Source organism: Camelus dromedarius, chromosome 5, assembly GCF_036321535.1.
Source record: "Camelus dromedarius isolate mCamDro1 chromosome 5, mCamDro1.pat, whole genome shotgun sequence".
Classification (NCBI taxonomy): Eukaryota; Metazoa; Chordata; class Mammalia; order Artiodactyla; family Camelidae; genus Camelus; species Camelus dromedarius.
The window spans coordinates 93,917,811-93,934,384 of record NC_087440.1 but is presented as its reverse complement, the minus strand read 5'-3'; the positions used below and the strand labels follow the sequence as shown (position 1 = coordinate 93,934,384).

Here is a 16,574-nt window from a genome sequence, read left to right as displayed (position 1 = left end):
GCCACACAGGACACACAGGCACACAGGTCACACAGGCACACAGGCCACACAGGCACACTGGCACACAGGTCACACAGGCACACAGGCCACACAGGCACACAGGCCACACAGGACACACAGTCCACACAGTCCACACAGTCCACACAGGACACACAGGACACACAGGCCACACAGGCCACACAGGCACACAGGGCACACAGGCCACACAGGCACACAGGCCACACAGGCCACACAGGACACACAGGCACACAGGCCACACAGGCACACAGGCCACACAGGCAGACAGGCCACACAGGCCACACAGGCACACAGGCCACACAGGCCACACAGGACACACAGGCACACAGGTCACACAGGCACACAGGACACACAGGCAGACAGGCCACACAGGCCACACAGGCAGACAGGCCACACAGGCACACTGGCACACAGGCCACACAGGCACACTGGTCACTCAGGCACACAGGACACACAGGCACACAGGACACACAGGCAGACAGGCCACACAGGCACACAGGCCACACAGGTCACACAGGCCACATGGGTCACACAGGCACACAGGCCATACAGGCACACAGGCCACACAGGACACACAGGCACACAGGCACACAGGACACACAGGCACACAGGACACACAGGCACACAGGACACACAGGACACACAGGACACATGAGTCACACAGGCACACAGGCACACAGGCACACAGGCCACACAGGACACACAGGACACATGGGTCACACAGGCACACAGGCACACAGGCACACAGGACACACAGGCCACATGGGTCACACAGGCACACAGGCCACACAGGACACACAGGCACACAGGCACACAGGACACACAGGCACACAGGCCACACAGGACACACAGGCCACATGGGTCACACAGGCACACAGGCCATACAGGCACACAGGCCACACAGGACACACAGGCACACAGGCACACAGGACACACAGGCACACAGGCCACACAGGACACACAGGCCACATGGGTCACACAGGCACACAGGCCATACAGGCACACAGGCCACACAGGACACACAGGCACACAGGCACACAGGACACACAGGCACACAGGCCACACAGGCACACAGGACACACAGGACACACAGGACACATGAGTCACACAGGCACACAGGCACACAGGCACACAGGCCACACAGGACACACAGGACACATGGGTCACACAGGCACACAGGCACACAGGCACACAGGACACACAGGCCACATGGGTCACACAGGCACACAGGCCACACAGGCACACAGGCCACACAGGACACACAGGCACACAGGCACACAGGACACACAGGACACACAGGCCCACAGGCCACACAGGCCACACAGGACACACAGGCACACAGGACACACAGGCACACAGGTCACACAGGCACACAGGACACACAGGCAACAGGCCACACAGGCCACACAGGCACACAGGCCACACAGGCACACTGGCACACAGGCCACACAGGCACACAGGTCACACAGGCACACAGGACACACAGGCACACAGGCCACACAGGCACACTGGCACACAGGCCACACAGGCACACAGGTCACACAGGCACACAGGACACACAGGCACACAGGCCACACAGGCACACAGGTCACACAGGACACACAGGACACATGAGTCACACAGGCACACAGGCCACACAGGCACACTGGCACACAGGCCACACAGGCACACAGGTCACACAGGCACACAGGCCACACAGGCCACACAGGCACACAGGCCACACAGGCACACAGGTCACACAGGCACACAGGCACACAGGCCACACAGGACACACAGGACACATGGGTCACACAGGCACACAGGCACACAGGACACACAGGCCACATGGGTCACACAGGCACACAGGCCACACAGGCACACAGGCACAGAGGACACACAGACCACACAGAACACACAGGCCACATGGGTCACACAGGCACACAGGCCACACAGGACAAACAGACACACAGGCCACACAGGCCACACAGGCACACAGGCCACACAGGCACACAGGCACACAGGACACACAGGCACACAGGTCACACAGGCCACACAGGCCACATGGGTCACACAGGCACACAGGCCACACAGGACAAACAGGCAGACAGGCAAACAGGCAACACAGGCCACAAAGGCACACAGGACACACAGGCACACAGGCCACACAGGACACACAGGCACACAGGTCACACAGGCACACAGGCCACACAGGCACACAGGTCACACAGGCCACACAGGCCACACAGGCACACAGGCCACACAGAACACACAGGCCACATGGGTCACACAGGCACACAGGCCACACAGGACAAACAGGCACACAGGTCACACAGGCACACAGGCCACACGGTTCACACAGGACACACAGGCCACACAGGCACTCAGGCACACAGGTCACACAGGCACACAGGCCACACAGGCCACACAGGCCACACGGTTCACACAGGACACACAGGCCACACAGGCACTCAGGCACACAGGTCACACAGGCACACAGGCCACACAGGTCACACAGGCCACACAGGCCACACAGGACACAGAGGCACACAGGACACTCAGGACATACAGGCAACACAGGCACACAGGACACACAGGACACAGAGGCCACACAGGTCACACAGGCCACACAGGCACACAGGTCACACAGGCACACAGGACACTCAGGACATACAGGCCACACAGGCACCCAGGACACACAGGACACTCAGGACATACAGGCCACACAGGCCACACAGGACCCACAGGTCACACAGGCACACAGGACACTCAGGACACACAGGACACTCAGGACATACAGGCCACACAGGCACCCAGGACACACAGGCACACAGGCACACAGGACACACAGGTCACACAGGCCACACAGGACCCACAGGTCACACAGGCACACAGGACACTCAGGACACACAGGCACACAGGCACACAGGACACACAGGTCACACAGGCCACACAGGACCCACAGGTCACACAGGCCACACAGGCACACAGGCACACAGGACACACAGGTACAGAGGACACACAGGCACACAGGCACATAGGCCACACAGGTCACACAGGCACACAGAACACTCAGGACATACAGGCCACACAGGCACACAGGACACACAGGACACACAGGCCACACAGGTCACACAGGCAAACAGGTCACACAGGCACACAGGACACTCAGGACATACAGGCCAGACAGGCACACAGGACACACAGGCAAACAGGTCACACAGGCACACAGGACACACAGGCACACAGGACACACAGGACACACAGGTCACAGAGGCAAACAGGTCACACAGGCACACATAACACTCAGGACATACAGGCCACACAGGCACACAGGTCACACAGGACACACAGGCCACACAGGTCACACAGGCACACAGAACACTCAGGACATATAGGCCACACAGGCCACACAGGTCACACAGGCCACACAGGCCACACCGGACACTCAGGACATACAGGCCACACAGGCACACAGGACACACAGGCACACAGGCCACACAGGACACACAGGCACACATGTCACACAGGCACACAGGCCACACGGTTCACACAGACAAACAGGTCACACAGGCACACAGGCCACACAGGTCACACAGGCAAACAGGTCACACAGGCACACAGGACACACAGGACATACAGGCCACACAGGCACACAGGACACACAGGCACACAGGACACACAGGACACACAGGCACACAGGACACACGGTTCACACAGGCACACATGTCACACAGGCACACAGGCCACACAGGTCACACAGGCAAACAGGTCACACAGGCACACAGGCCACACTGTTCACACAGGCCACACAGGCCACACAGGCCCCACAGGACATACAGGCAACACAGGCACGCTGGTCACACAGGCACACAGGACACTCAGGCCATACAGGCCACACAGGTCACATAGGCACTGGCCCTCAGGCCTGCACCTCAGACAGTGTCGGCGCCTGGGGCAGAGCTGGCCACACAGCCAGAGCCCCTCTGGCCCGGCGCCTGGCGGCCACACGGACAGCAGGCTGTGTGCATGAGGCCCGGGGCCAGGCGGGCGTGCACACACACTCACCCCCACACTCGCACCCTCACACACACCAGTGCCGCCGTCCGGCTGCTCCCGCTGAGGCCCCACCTGCCTGGCAAGCTGAAGACCAAGGTCCCCGGGCCAGCTGCCCTGGGCTCGTACGGTCGGGACCCTGGCCTGTGCGCCCCTCCCCACGTGGACCCCTCACTGCCCTGCGATGCCTCCTGCACCCCTGGGATTGTTCTAGAACCCACGGCTGACCACGGCCCCCAGGGTGCTGCCCGGCCAGGCCGTGCCCTGCGCGGCAGCCTGCCTCCAGCCTCCCTCAACAGTAGGGCCCGTGGAGGGGTCTCTGGGACCCAGCCCGAGGGCAGCAGGTGCGGGCCTGTCGCTGCCTTCCCCCCTCCTCCCTCCTCACACTGAGCCCTCGGGCCACCCTGGACACTTGTCCAGGAATCTCCAGGTCACCGATGCCCTGGCCTTGCTGCCCCCGCAAGCACGGCCCTGGCCCCCCGGGGGCCACAGGACAGCACTCCCCCCACACAGCCACGGCAGGGCCTGACTGAGCCGGCCCCACGGGGACCCTGAGACCCCGCACTGCGGGGACCAGTGGGGAGTGACACCTGGAAGGCTGGCGGTGTCTCGGGGAAGAAGGGCCCAGGGGCTCATGCTGCCCGATTTAGGGCGCTTTTCTGTCAGACTGTGACACTTCATAATAAAAATGGTTTGGTATTTAAGAGAAAGGAAGAGTCAACGGGAGGGAGGGGGCAGGCGGGGTGGGCGCCCCTCAGTGAGTCTGGTGTAGAGAAACAGGAAGGGCCAGGAGCTCTGGGGACCAGGGAGGCGCCCACAGCAGGGGTGGGGGCGGGCGAGTGAGCAGGAGGCCTGGGGTCGGGGGAGCCCCACTCCACCGCCTGCCAGAGCCGGAACAACCGACCCAGCCACCCACCTTCTGGGAGGGTCCCCTGGGGATGGTGGGTCACAGATCCTCCTCCCCCAGGGCTCCTCTGTGCCCCCTGGCAGAAGGCCCCCCTCGGGGCTCCCTTCCCCTCCCTCGCCCCAGTCCCCCATCAGTCCCGAGGCCCGGGGGGGGGCGTCATGACTGGCAAGGAGCTCTCAGTCATCAAAAGGGATGTTCTGTGCCCCCGGGGGCTCCTACCCCACCGCCGCCCTCCCCAGAAGAGTCCGAGACTGCGGCCCAGTCAGGAGGGGCCAGGGGAGGCCAGACACACGGGGCAGCCCCCCAAGACTGGCCGGGGAGGGGCCAGGGGCCTGAAATTGAACTAGGGCCCCTCGCCTGGCCTCAGCCCAGACAGTCCCTGCACCGTTCAGGACTATTACACTGCTCCCTATTTTTCTCCCTGTATTAGAAACGTTAGCTTCTGACACTGCTTTTGTAAAGCGCTGGGACCCCGTCGTATGCTGCAGAAACACCTGCACACTCCGCTCACAAAGTCTTACTGAAGTGACGGGGGACAAGGCCCCTCAGGGCGGGGAGGGTCCTGGCCGTAGGGCGCTCAGGCACAGAGGGGCCCCTCTATTCTTTTGCAAGAGTCAAATGTCACCTTTTGAAATATGATCACATGGCACAGAGGCCTCGGGAACAGCCCCCCACCCTACCCTCAGACTCGTGGGCTGGGGGCCCCCTCCCCAGGAGAGGTGGGAGTGGTCAGAGAGCAGGGGACACAGAGGGGCTGGGGGGACCCCAGGGGCCACAGACAGCGTGGTGTGGGAGAGAGGGAGCCGGAGGGGGTCGAGGGAAAGGGGTCTCATAGAGGGAAGTCAGCGGGGGCGGGGCTGAGAGGGCCCGACCCTGAGCCCCTGCTGCTCGTGGGGCCGAGACCTCGGACCCTCCCACCCCAGCCCGTCCGCAGGCCCGGCAGCTGCCTGCAGGATGGACTGCAGGCCTTCCCTCGAGGCGGCTGTGCTAATCTCCCCAGAAAGACTTTGAGCAAGTGGACACTGAGAAATGGACCTCTCTGGGCTGCACCCGCCAAGGCTGCTTGGACCCTAGGCTTCTGGTTCCTGGGCGCTCCCCGCCCCACCCCTCCCCTGCGGAGTCCCCGGTCCTGGCACCCTGGGCACCAAACGCTGCCCTCAGCGGGACACTCACCACAGGTGCAGCCAGCGCAGCCCGATGACCCAGGGCCAAGGGGTGGCCTAGCGCCAGTGAGCCCGGCCTGGCAGGGGTCAGGACCCAGGCCGAGCCTGGGCTGGCATCAGGGTGGCCTAGAGCTGGGCTCAGGTAAGCCTGGGCCTGCCTCGGTGCAGGTGGCCCCTCGGGCCACTGCTGGCCACGGCGTCCGGAGCAGCACCTCTCAGCTGGACCTCAGGAGCCCGCACATGCCGGGCTCTGCTGCCCCCGTGTGGCCGTCAGCAGCATCGCACCCACTCGGCCCACAGGAGGCTCTGCCCAGACCTGGGGCTCCTGGGGGGACAGGGGCAGTGGACAGGGGACACGAAGCAGTGGGGAGGGGCAGAGGGCAAGGGGCAGGGGGCATGGCCAGCACCACTTGGTGGATGGTGTCCGGGTTCAGCCTGGGGCCCAGTCCGTGTGCATCCTGGGTCCAGTCCTCCCTGCCCCGCCCCCCCGTCCTTTCAGGTAGGTGAGCTCTGGGCTCCTTGGAACCACCTTAGAGGAAGGGTCACACTGGGTGCCGGGCACGCCGGGGGGCCCTGCGCCTGGGCTCCTGCGTCATCAGGTGTGCACACTGCAGGGGTGTCGGCTGTCCTGAGGTTGCCAGGCCCAGCCCGGGGTCGCGGGGAAGGCCTGAGGGTGGGCGTTCTGCTCCCTGGTCTGGGGGGGCTGCTCTGTGTATCACTGCAGTTTGGGGGACACCCCCGAAGGCCTGTGTCCCATGAGGTGGCATCCCGGTCCCTGCTCTGCATGTCCCAAGGTCAGTTGTAGCAGGTCCCGGGCAGGCGGTCACTCTCTGGTGTCCCCTAGGAGGACCAGCTGTGGGGCCACAGCGCCTCTCAGACCAATCCTGCGCGGTACGGACCACAGGGTGGGGATCTTCGCCCCCTGGTGGCCATCCTGAGCCATGGCAGTTCTGCCATCCCTGGGTCACAGACTAGTTCCCACAGCCTTGGGGCTCTGGACTGTGGCTCTGGAGACAACATGTGGGCAGTCGGGTATAAGGTCAAGGGTTCCCCTGGGGCTTGGCCAGGGTTGGGGCTCAGGGCTGCACCCGGGCCAGGCCAGGACTCAGTTCTGAGCCAGGTGAGCAGGTTCACCACAGCCCCAGAGACTCGCTAGCTCTCCCCCTGGACAGGGTGGAAGCCTTACCCCCACCACAGGCATCGCCCCCCAGCAAGACTCCAGAGGCTGTTGCCCCAGACCCAGGCCCTGTGCCCATCTGCGACAAGGCATGGGTCTGGGACCTGGGTGGGCCCCAGTTTGTAATCAGGGCAGCGGGGGGGGGAGGTTCTGAATGGACAGCTGAGATGGCCAGAGAGGAGGGGGGCAGGTGCTGAGGAGCGCCATGCCCTGTGGCTGGGTTAGCATAGGGGGCAGGGAGGGGCACCCGGCCAGGGCCCGTCAGACCGAGGAGTCAGGGTAGACACCCTGCAGGCCGGACCCCTGAGGGTGAGCTGGGAAGACTTCTCCCACGGGCGGCAACAAGGAGAGCCCAGGGCCCGGGCTCTGGTGACGGAAAAGCCCTCTTGGTTCCCCACAGCCCCAGGCTGTTAGGAGCCGGGACCCACAGCCTCCAGGGGCCTTAAATGCCCTGACAACCACTGGCATGGCTGGTCCCTGTGGATGGTCCAAAAGGGGCCTGGCATGTGCACACCTGGCTCCCCCGGGGACTTAGGCTTCAGAGGCAAGCCTCAGGGGATGCTCAGGACAGAGATCTGAGAGCTGGAGCCCGCTGACAAAGAAAACCGTAATGAAGCAAACCCAGGAAGCCACCTCAAGCAAGAACCAGTGAAACAAAGGCCTGCAGGGTAGACCCCAGGGGGAGCGTTCTCCGGACCATCCGACCCACAACATGCACTGTGCAAGCGTCTGAGGGGTTTGGGGGGGCGGTGGGGTATTGGTTTATTTATTTATTTTTAGAGGAGGTTCTGGGGACTGAGCCCAGGACCTCACGCGTGCCAAGCACGCACTGCACTCCTGAGCTACACCCTCCCCCCAAGATGCTTTTTTTATTTAAAGAATGTGTTCAAGGCTGACAAGGAAATAATATAAAAAGTTTCAACAAACCAATAGATTTGAAAAGAGCTCCTAGAACCGAAAAGGGTGGCATTTGACAGCAGCATCAAAATAGACGAGACAAACAACACACAGGAAAGAGCTGAAGCGAGAACTGGGAGGTGGGGAGGCACACAGAGCCCGGGGGAGGGGCGCAGGGCAGCGACAGCAGTGGCCTGGAGCAGAAATCAAGCAACATGACATCCCCCAAAAGAAGAAGGGGGGTGGGGGAGGCAGCGACCAGGCGCTGTGCAGAAGTGGTGAAAGGCTGCGCTCATCCCTTTCCAGAATCCCGACAAATCTCAAGCACCGCGTGCTGCTGTGAGCACCGCGTGCTGCTGCGAGCACCGCACACTGGGCAGCGGAAACCACAGGCTTCTCTCTCCCGGTCCTAGAGGCCAGGGGTCCGAGGCCAGGGGTCCAAAACCCAGGTGTTGGCTCCTCCTGAGGCCTCTCTCCTGGGCTGGCCGATGGCAGTCCTCCACCCCCCTCCCCATCCCACGTCGTGGTCATCTCTCTGTGTGTCTGTGTGCTCAACTCTTCCCACAAGGACACCAGTCAGACCGGATCAGGACCCACCCTAGAGACCCCATTTGAACTTGACCACCTCTTTAAAGTCACATTCTGAGGTCCCGGGGGTTAAGGCTTCAACATTTGAATTTGGGGCGGGGGGACAGTTCAGTCCACAACATTAAATAGAAATAAAATGCAAGTTCTGGCACGTTGAGTGGAAAAGAGGATTCTAGAAGCACCCCGATGGAAGGACAGGTGGCCGGGCACACCGGGCAGGGCAGGCTCAGCCGTGGTGGCCGGTCAGGGCTCAGCTGCTCTGGTTACACTGGCAGGTCCATCTGTGCAGCCGCGGCCCCATCCGTCCAGACCACATCGCGAGGCTCGGGCGCCCTCTGGTGGCCATGCTGCGCCATCGCATGAGCCCCATTCCCAGACCCCAGGAGAGAGGTCACTGGGCAGCACCTCCTGGCACCGGGACCATAGTCACTCACCCCCCACGCCCCACACAGCCACCTGCAGGAACCAGGGCAAAGTCAGAAACAGGGAAGAGGATATCGAAGAAAGGCCTTGGGAGCCAGAGGGGGAGAGAGAGGAGGCCAGACAGGCAGGCGCCCCCAGACAGGCACCGCACAGAACCACTCGGTGCAGCTCAGTGGTTCCGGTGAGGCCGCCTAGAGACGGCGATAAACCCCGGACACGCCTAGGGGCCAACAATGCGCCATGCGACAGCCCGGCCAGAAAGCCAGAGGGTCACTGTGGACCCACCTGATTGTACGTCCACCCTGGGACCCGGCCAGAGCTGGTGGCGCCACTGAGCAACAAAGTGATTAAGGAGTATTGCACTACCTCCCAAAGTATAAAACAAATGCCACGAGTCCACACTGAGTAAACATAACTAAATAGCTGAATCAAAAATAAGTGGGCGCGGGGAGGGGATAGCTCCAGTGGCAGAGTGCACGCTTAGCGTGCATGAGGTCCTGGGCTCAATCCCCAGTGCCTCCTCTGGAAAACAAATAAATAAGCCTAATTACCTCCCCCAAAAAATAAAATAAATAAGTAGGGGAGAAGAGCCCCATCTCCTGCGGTGGCACCCCAGCAGTTCATACGGAGGCCCCTCAAGGAGGCAGAGGGTAACTCCCCCTCCTCCCCCTTGAGTGCGGAATTGGCACGCACTCTGCGGGTGGTGACTCCTGGAGTCCACCTGCACTGACAGAGTCCGCCGAGCTGACTTGGGACGGGGAGCTGCCACCCATGGGCTTCTGCTTCTCTGCCGGACTGGAGCCCCTCGTGTTCTCGCTGTCAAGCTGGGCTGTAGGTACGCGGGGGCTCTGCTCCCCACCGCGCCCTACCCCGTGTGTGTGCGTAAGGCCCACACACGCTGGTGTTGCGTGCCCTGTAATTTCCCTGGAACAGAGATGGCCCCTTGTGGCCATCTCGCGCGTTGCACGCCCTGCCAGACCCAGGTCCAGAGACAAGGCCTCGCCTCCAGCAGGTGGGGTTCTCCCGCAGAGCAAGATCCGAAACAGACTTGGACGTCAGCATGTGTGTGCGTGTGCGCCCGGCTGTGTGTGTACTCACAGACGTACGTCCCAGCTCCACCCACCTAGAGGTCATAGGAACAATGATACACATTTGTAGGGGAGGGGTGTCAAACGGGGCCACTTGTGGGAACTGAGGAAGGAGACTAGGGGCCTTACAGTGTTCCTGCAAGGTTTCTGTAGGATTCAGGCGATCTCAGTGTGGACAACGTGCACCAGTCTTCGACCACAAGAGCATCTGGACTGTGGAAGGAGCCCGTTTGCAGAGGGTTCAAGGCGGCCCAGGTGGGGTCGGGGGATCTAGCCCCTTGCTGGGACAGGCTGGCCTGTGACCGCAGCCCACAACGGAGAACAGCCGAAGGACGCTGTGCCCAGCCTAGCCGTCCGGGGACGGTGGGAGAGGTCAGTAGCGTGGGGCATGGGAAGCTACCTGTGTCTCTCCCCTCCAGGCCACAACCAGTGAAGCGTCCACAACTAACAAAGGTGTGTCTGCCCAACACGGGAGGACCCCGGAGAATCCCACACTCCTGCACATCTACAGGTGAGTGGGCAGGACCACAGAGGAGGCCGACCCCAGGGGACAGGGGATGCAGCGCCTGAATCCCGTGGCGGCCGAGCCTGCTGCCCCAGAGGACCGGGTTGCAGCAGGGGAGGCGGAGCGCACGACGCCGGACCGCCGGCTGCATCCGCACCTGCGGCCACAGGTAAGCGGGCAGCAGCGGCAGCGGGGCCTGTGCCCCTGTCCCTCCAGCCGCTGGGGCGCCCCCACCGCGGCAGCAGAGCCGGCGAACCTTGCAGCAGCAGACAGGGAGGAGGGGCCAGCTCCACCCTGCCGGCCTTCCCGGTCCCCCTGTGGCTCCTCCTGGGGTCGCGGATTCCAGGGAGGAAGCCACCATCCCCGTGCACTAGGTGGCGATGCCAGCGACACTGGCACCAAGGACTCTGAAGGCACAAGAAGCAATGACGGGGGCACGGGCGACACGCGCACAGAGGCGGTGGAGGGTGCAAGGCGCCGAACCCCAAGCACAACGGAGGAGCGCGGGACCGAGACCACAGCTTGTGTTATGGCGCCACCTGCTGGAGAGCGAAAGAAAGGGCCCCGATTGCTGCCTGTCCCCACGTGAAAGGCGCCCGGTGGAAGAGAGCACCAGCGGAGGACCCGCTCATCAGCCACCGCCCAGAACCACAGCCACACAGAGACGCGGCGGCGGCGCTCCGGAAGCCGCAGGAAAGGCCGTGGAAGGCTGCAGCCTAATGGACAGACAAGTCAGATCCGCTGTCACAAAGACACGCGGCCAGCGACTCTCAGGAAGGCAGTTCAGTGGGCTCGGGAGTAAAATTGATGAACGGAGGAAAATCCTTACCAAAGAGATTGAAACTCCAGGAAAGAATCGAACAGGACTGCTGGAGCTGAAGAACCCAGTAAGCCAGACGAAGACCGCGTGGAAGAGAGACTCAGTGAGCTCGCAGACAAACCGAGAAATGACACCGGTAGAAGGGGAAAGAGAACTAGGACACTAAACGATGAAGAAAGTCCATGGGAACGACCTGACCCTGTGAAAGGCAATGTCAGGGCAGTGGGTGTCCCAGGAGGACAAGAGACAGAACGGGAGTGAGAACTTCCCAACCCGGGGAAGGAGCCGGCACACAAGCCCATGAAGGTAGGAGAACACCTGGTTACCACAATGCGAAAAGGCCTTCTCCGAGACACACTGTATCAGAAGTGTCAGAAGGCAATGGTTGGGGAGGGTGTAGCTCAGTGGTAGAGCGCGTGCCTCGCATGCACGAGGTCCTGGGTTCAATCCCCGGCACCTCCATTCAAAATACATACATACATGCATGCACACACCTAATTACCTCCGCCTCAAAAGCAAAAGTCAATGACGAAGCAGTTCAAAGGCAGCCAGGGAAAAGAACGGTCAACTGCAAAGGAACCCCCGTTAAGCCCTCAGAAACCCTACAGGCCAAGAGGGAGTGGGAGGGAGTGGAACAACATTCTCAAAATGCTGGAAGGTAAAAACTGTCACCCAATCGTACTCCATCTGGCACAGCTCTCATTCAAACGTGAAGGAGACAAACAGAAGCTGAGGGGTTTCACTGACATTAGACCTGCCTTATAAGGAACGTTGAAAACAGCTTTTCTACTAGAAACAAAAAGGCAAAAGTCCACAAAACTTTGAGCAAAGTGATAAACAGAATCAGAACATTGCGACTCAACAGAACAGAGCTTCAGACAGCTTGTTACAGCATGAAGGCTAAGAGGGAAAATAACTCTAGCTGCTTCATCCTGGCAACAAGCTCACGGTGCAAAAAGGGGCCACCTGAGGCGCAAAATACACGGGGAAGGGGAAGGAGCCGGTACAGGCAAAGGAAGGCACGTGCTGTCGGCAGAAAAAGGCCTGTCACCTCTGTGATGCTTTACACAGTCCTCGTGGTAACCACAAAACAAATCCAGGGCAGAGACACAAAACATAAAAAAAAAGAGGAAACAGAAAAATATCATAGAAAGTCACCAAACCAAAACGGCAGAAAGAAACACAGGGAACAAATAAGAGACACAGGAATGAAGAAGACGTGGTGTGTACACAGTGAAGCACTGCTCGGCCTTTTTTTAAAAATGATGAAATCTTGTCATTTGTGACAGCATGGATGGACCTGGAGGGAACTACGCTGAGGGAGCTAAGTCAGATGGAGAGAGACAAATGCTGGATGATGTCAGTCACATGCGGAATATGCAAACAGACGAGCACACAAAAAAGAAAAATCAACGAACAAAACCAAACAAGAACACACGGACACAGAAAACGGAGCAGCGGTTACGGGGCTGGGGGTGAAATGAGTGGAGTCCAGTGACAGACGGAAACTGAGTTGCTGGCGGTGAGCGCGCCGAAGGGTCTACAGGCAAATGTGCTGTACATATGAAACTTACACAGTATTATAAACCAATGTTACCTCAATAAAAAGTAAATCTTAAAGAAAGAAAAAAAGAAAAGAAAAGAAAAGAAGGAAAGAAAAGAAAAGAAAAAGAGGCAGTGGGAGGCCTGAGACCATAAGTGAGACAACCAACTCCTGGCCGGAGTGACCCCATAGGGCAGGGGCCCGAGACCTGGCCGAGGTTTGGGATAGCCCACCCAGCAGCTACCACCTTCAGGTCACCCTTCAGTGCCCCAAGGAGCCAAGAATTCCGGGGGGAGCCTGACCCCTGGCCGCGCCCCTGGTGGGCATGGATGCCCGGCAGTCGCTCAGGCAGGCTGCGCTGTTTGTGATGCAGCCTAAGAGCCAGTGTGGGTCCCAGACCCCAGCACAAATCTCCACAGAGGACATCAAACTAGTCCGAGTGTCACATCAGTCACTTATCCACTTGAAAGGCTACGCTTACCATGATTCCTTCTAAAACCAGTGGTAAATTTTCTCCCCAAATTGTTGACTCTCGTGAGGGACAAACCTCACACATGTGCAAATGTGAAAGATTGAGACACGGCTCCCGGGGGTCCCACGGCCCCTCCTCCCCCAGTGTGATTCCTTCACGTCAGAGCTGCCCCCTCCCCCGGCACGGCACCACCAGACCCTCCCCCTGGAGGCCCGAGTGGCCCCCACAGGCCCAGGCTTCCTCCCCTAGCAGGGACCAGACGCCCCATCCTGTCCCACTGGGACCCCCACCCAAGAGGTGCCAGGACAGGTGACCAGGAGAGGGGTCCCCTTGTCCTGTCTCCCAAACACCAGTATCACAGTCCAGGGGCCCAACGTCCTCCGAGATCTCCAAACGCTGCCCTCAGCGGGACACTCACCACAGGTGCAGCCAGCGCAGCCCGATGACCCAGGGCCAAGGGGTGGCCTAGCGCCAGTGAGCCCGGCCTGGCAGGGGTCAGGACCCAGGCCGAGCCTGGGCTGGCATCAGGGTGGCCTAGAGCTGGGCTCAGGTAAGCCTGGGCCTGCCTCGGTGCAGGTGGCCCCTCGGGCCACTGCTGGCCACGGCGTCCGGAGCAGCACCTCTCAGCTGGACCTCAGGAGCCCGCACATGCCGGGCTCTGCTGCCCCCGTGTGGCCGTCAGCAGCATCGCACCCACTCGGCCCACAGGAGGCTCTGCCCAGACCTGGGGCTCCTGGGGGGACAGGGGCAGTGGACAGGGGACACGAAGCAGTGGGGAGGGGCAGAGGGCAAGGGGCAGGGGGCATGGCCAGCACCACTTGGTGGATGGTGTCCGGGTTCAGCCTGGGGCCCAGTCCGTGTGCATCCTGGGTCCAGTCCTCCCTGCCCCGCCCCCCGTCCTTTCAGGTAGGTGAGCTCTGGGCTCCTTGGAACCACCTTAGAGGAAGGGTCACACTGGGTGCCGGGCACGCCGGGGGGCCCTGCGCCTGGGCTCCTGCGTCGTCAGGGCTGTCCTGACACGCTGAACTTGAAACTGCGATCACTGCTGATCGCTTTTCAGACCTATTTGACAGCAACTGGGCTCAGTGAGTTTATCTCATGCCCCACACCTCATCAACCTAGCCCTGGGGTATTAAAGGATTTTGGAGTTGAAAACGAACCTACAAAGAGCTCCTTTGTGCTGGACGCACAAGTCAGAATCCTGTGAAGTCCTTCCTGTGCGAAGTGATGTCTGTGACGTGTGGCTATATCCCAGCAGCCTGGACACACACCTCTGGGCAGCTCAGTGCAGCCATACAGGGTCCGTTCCTAGTCTGTATAAATCAGCCAGGTATAAAGCATTAGAAATCTTTAAACTCTTGTAAGATAACCAGCTCTATTATCTAAAAGCACAGTCATAAAACTGAATACTTTTCTTGAATTCAAATAAGAAATCTACTAAGAAATTTACATTTCTTTGGGTCAAATGCGAAGGCAATAACAAAGCAATTTCCATACATTTCACCACTAAAGGATACTGTAGTTTTCATTTATGTGCTTAATTTTACAAAAGACATCATGTTATTACTTAACAACAACTTTACTGGATTTTAAATGTCTTTTTTGACTTGGTTGTTTTTTTTTTTTAATGGGGGGAGGTGATTTAGGTTTGTTCATTTATTTATTTAAGGAGAAGTGCTGTGGATTGAACCCAGGACCTTGTGCATGCTAGGCACGCACTCTACCACTGAGGTACACCCTCCCCTCTTAAATGTCTTTTTTTTTTCCAGAAAAATGTAACGGATTTATTTATAATTGCTGTGAAGTTGAACTGCTGAAACTTGTTCACTGAAACATTTTGACTTGCATTAATATTTTGTATCCCTCATTTGTATTAAAAGTTCACACACAAATGAAAACAGAAAAACCGCCAACACCTGATTTCCATCCCCTACTTTTCCACCTGCAATCGTATACTTAGGTAACTTTTGACCCCGTGGAATAAAAATACCTAACGTTCAGAACTACCAATAACAGGAAGAGGAGATTTTTTTTTTTTTTAAAGAATGAAATGTTTCCCGTCATAGTGGATTCTTAAGCACGTTCTCCACATGTGCGGCGTGCTAGCTGGATGTCTTTTGGCGTAATTGTTACGTTTGGCATGGACAGCACACAGGTTGGTGTCTTCAAAAAGGCCAGATAGGCCTCCCTTGCCTCCTGCAAAGCACCAACAGCTGCACTCTGGAAGCGCAGTCTGTTCTCAAGTCCTGAGCAATTTCCCGCACCAGGCTCCGGAAGGGAAGTTTGCGCATCAGTTTGGTGGACTTTGGTAACGTCCGATTGCACGGGGTGCCGCACCAGGCCTGTGACGACGAGGCTTCTCCGCCCCTCCACCAGAGGGCGCACCCCCGCGAGCGGAGTTTGGAGCCAGTTGCTTCCTCGGCGCTTTACCACCGGTCGATTTGCGGGCAGCCCGCTTTCCACGAGCCGTGGTATAGAGATCTCCTTACTTACCCCGCTTCTCCTTCGGCTGGAGCTCGGCAAGCTAGAGGCGGCGCTGGCGTTGGAGAGCGACTTCAATGTCTCTACTGACTAATTTTTTAATAACCTTAGGCGCTTCGCCGCAGTGCTGGGGCTCGGGCGCCCCTGGTGGCCATGCTATGCCATTGCGTGTTCTTCCAGCCCCGCCCCAGCCAGGTGGGCTCTCAGGCAGGTGAGCTTTGCGGGCATCCCATCTGACAGCATAAAGCTCCCCTCCCCTCCTCCCCGTCCTGCTCATGGTCAAGTCCCAGAGTAACGTCGCCTGGCGGGGAGGCCCTGACATAGCCCCACCAGCCTGGTCTCCTCTGCACGTCACCTACCCACTTACCTACATGACACTGTCCCCCCACGGGTGCAGGGCCTCTCCCCCTAGGAAGTGAAAGCCAGCACATCCTCAGCGATACACACGCTAAACTGACAG

General features: G+C 59.5%; 1 non-coding gene across 1 annotated transcript; it reads left to right on the top strand.

Annotated features, from left to right (window-relative positions):
• The first annotated feature begins 12,007 nt into the window (after positions 1-12,007).
• Positions 12,008-12,080, top strand: TRNAA-CGC (transfer RNA alanine (anticodon CGC)). Its single transcript has one exon. It is a non-coding gene; the product is annotated as a tRNA-Ala (tRNA).
• The last annotated feature ends 4,494 nt before the right edge of the window (positions 12,081-16,574 follow it).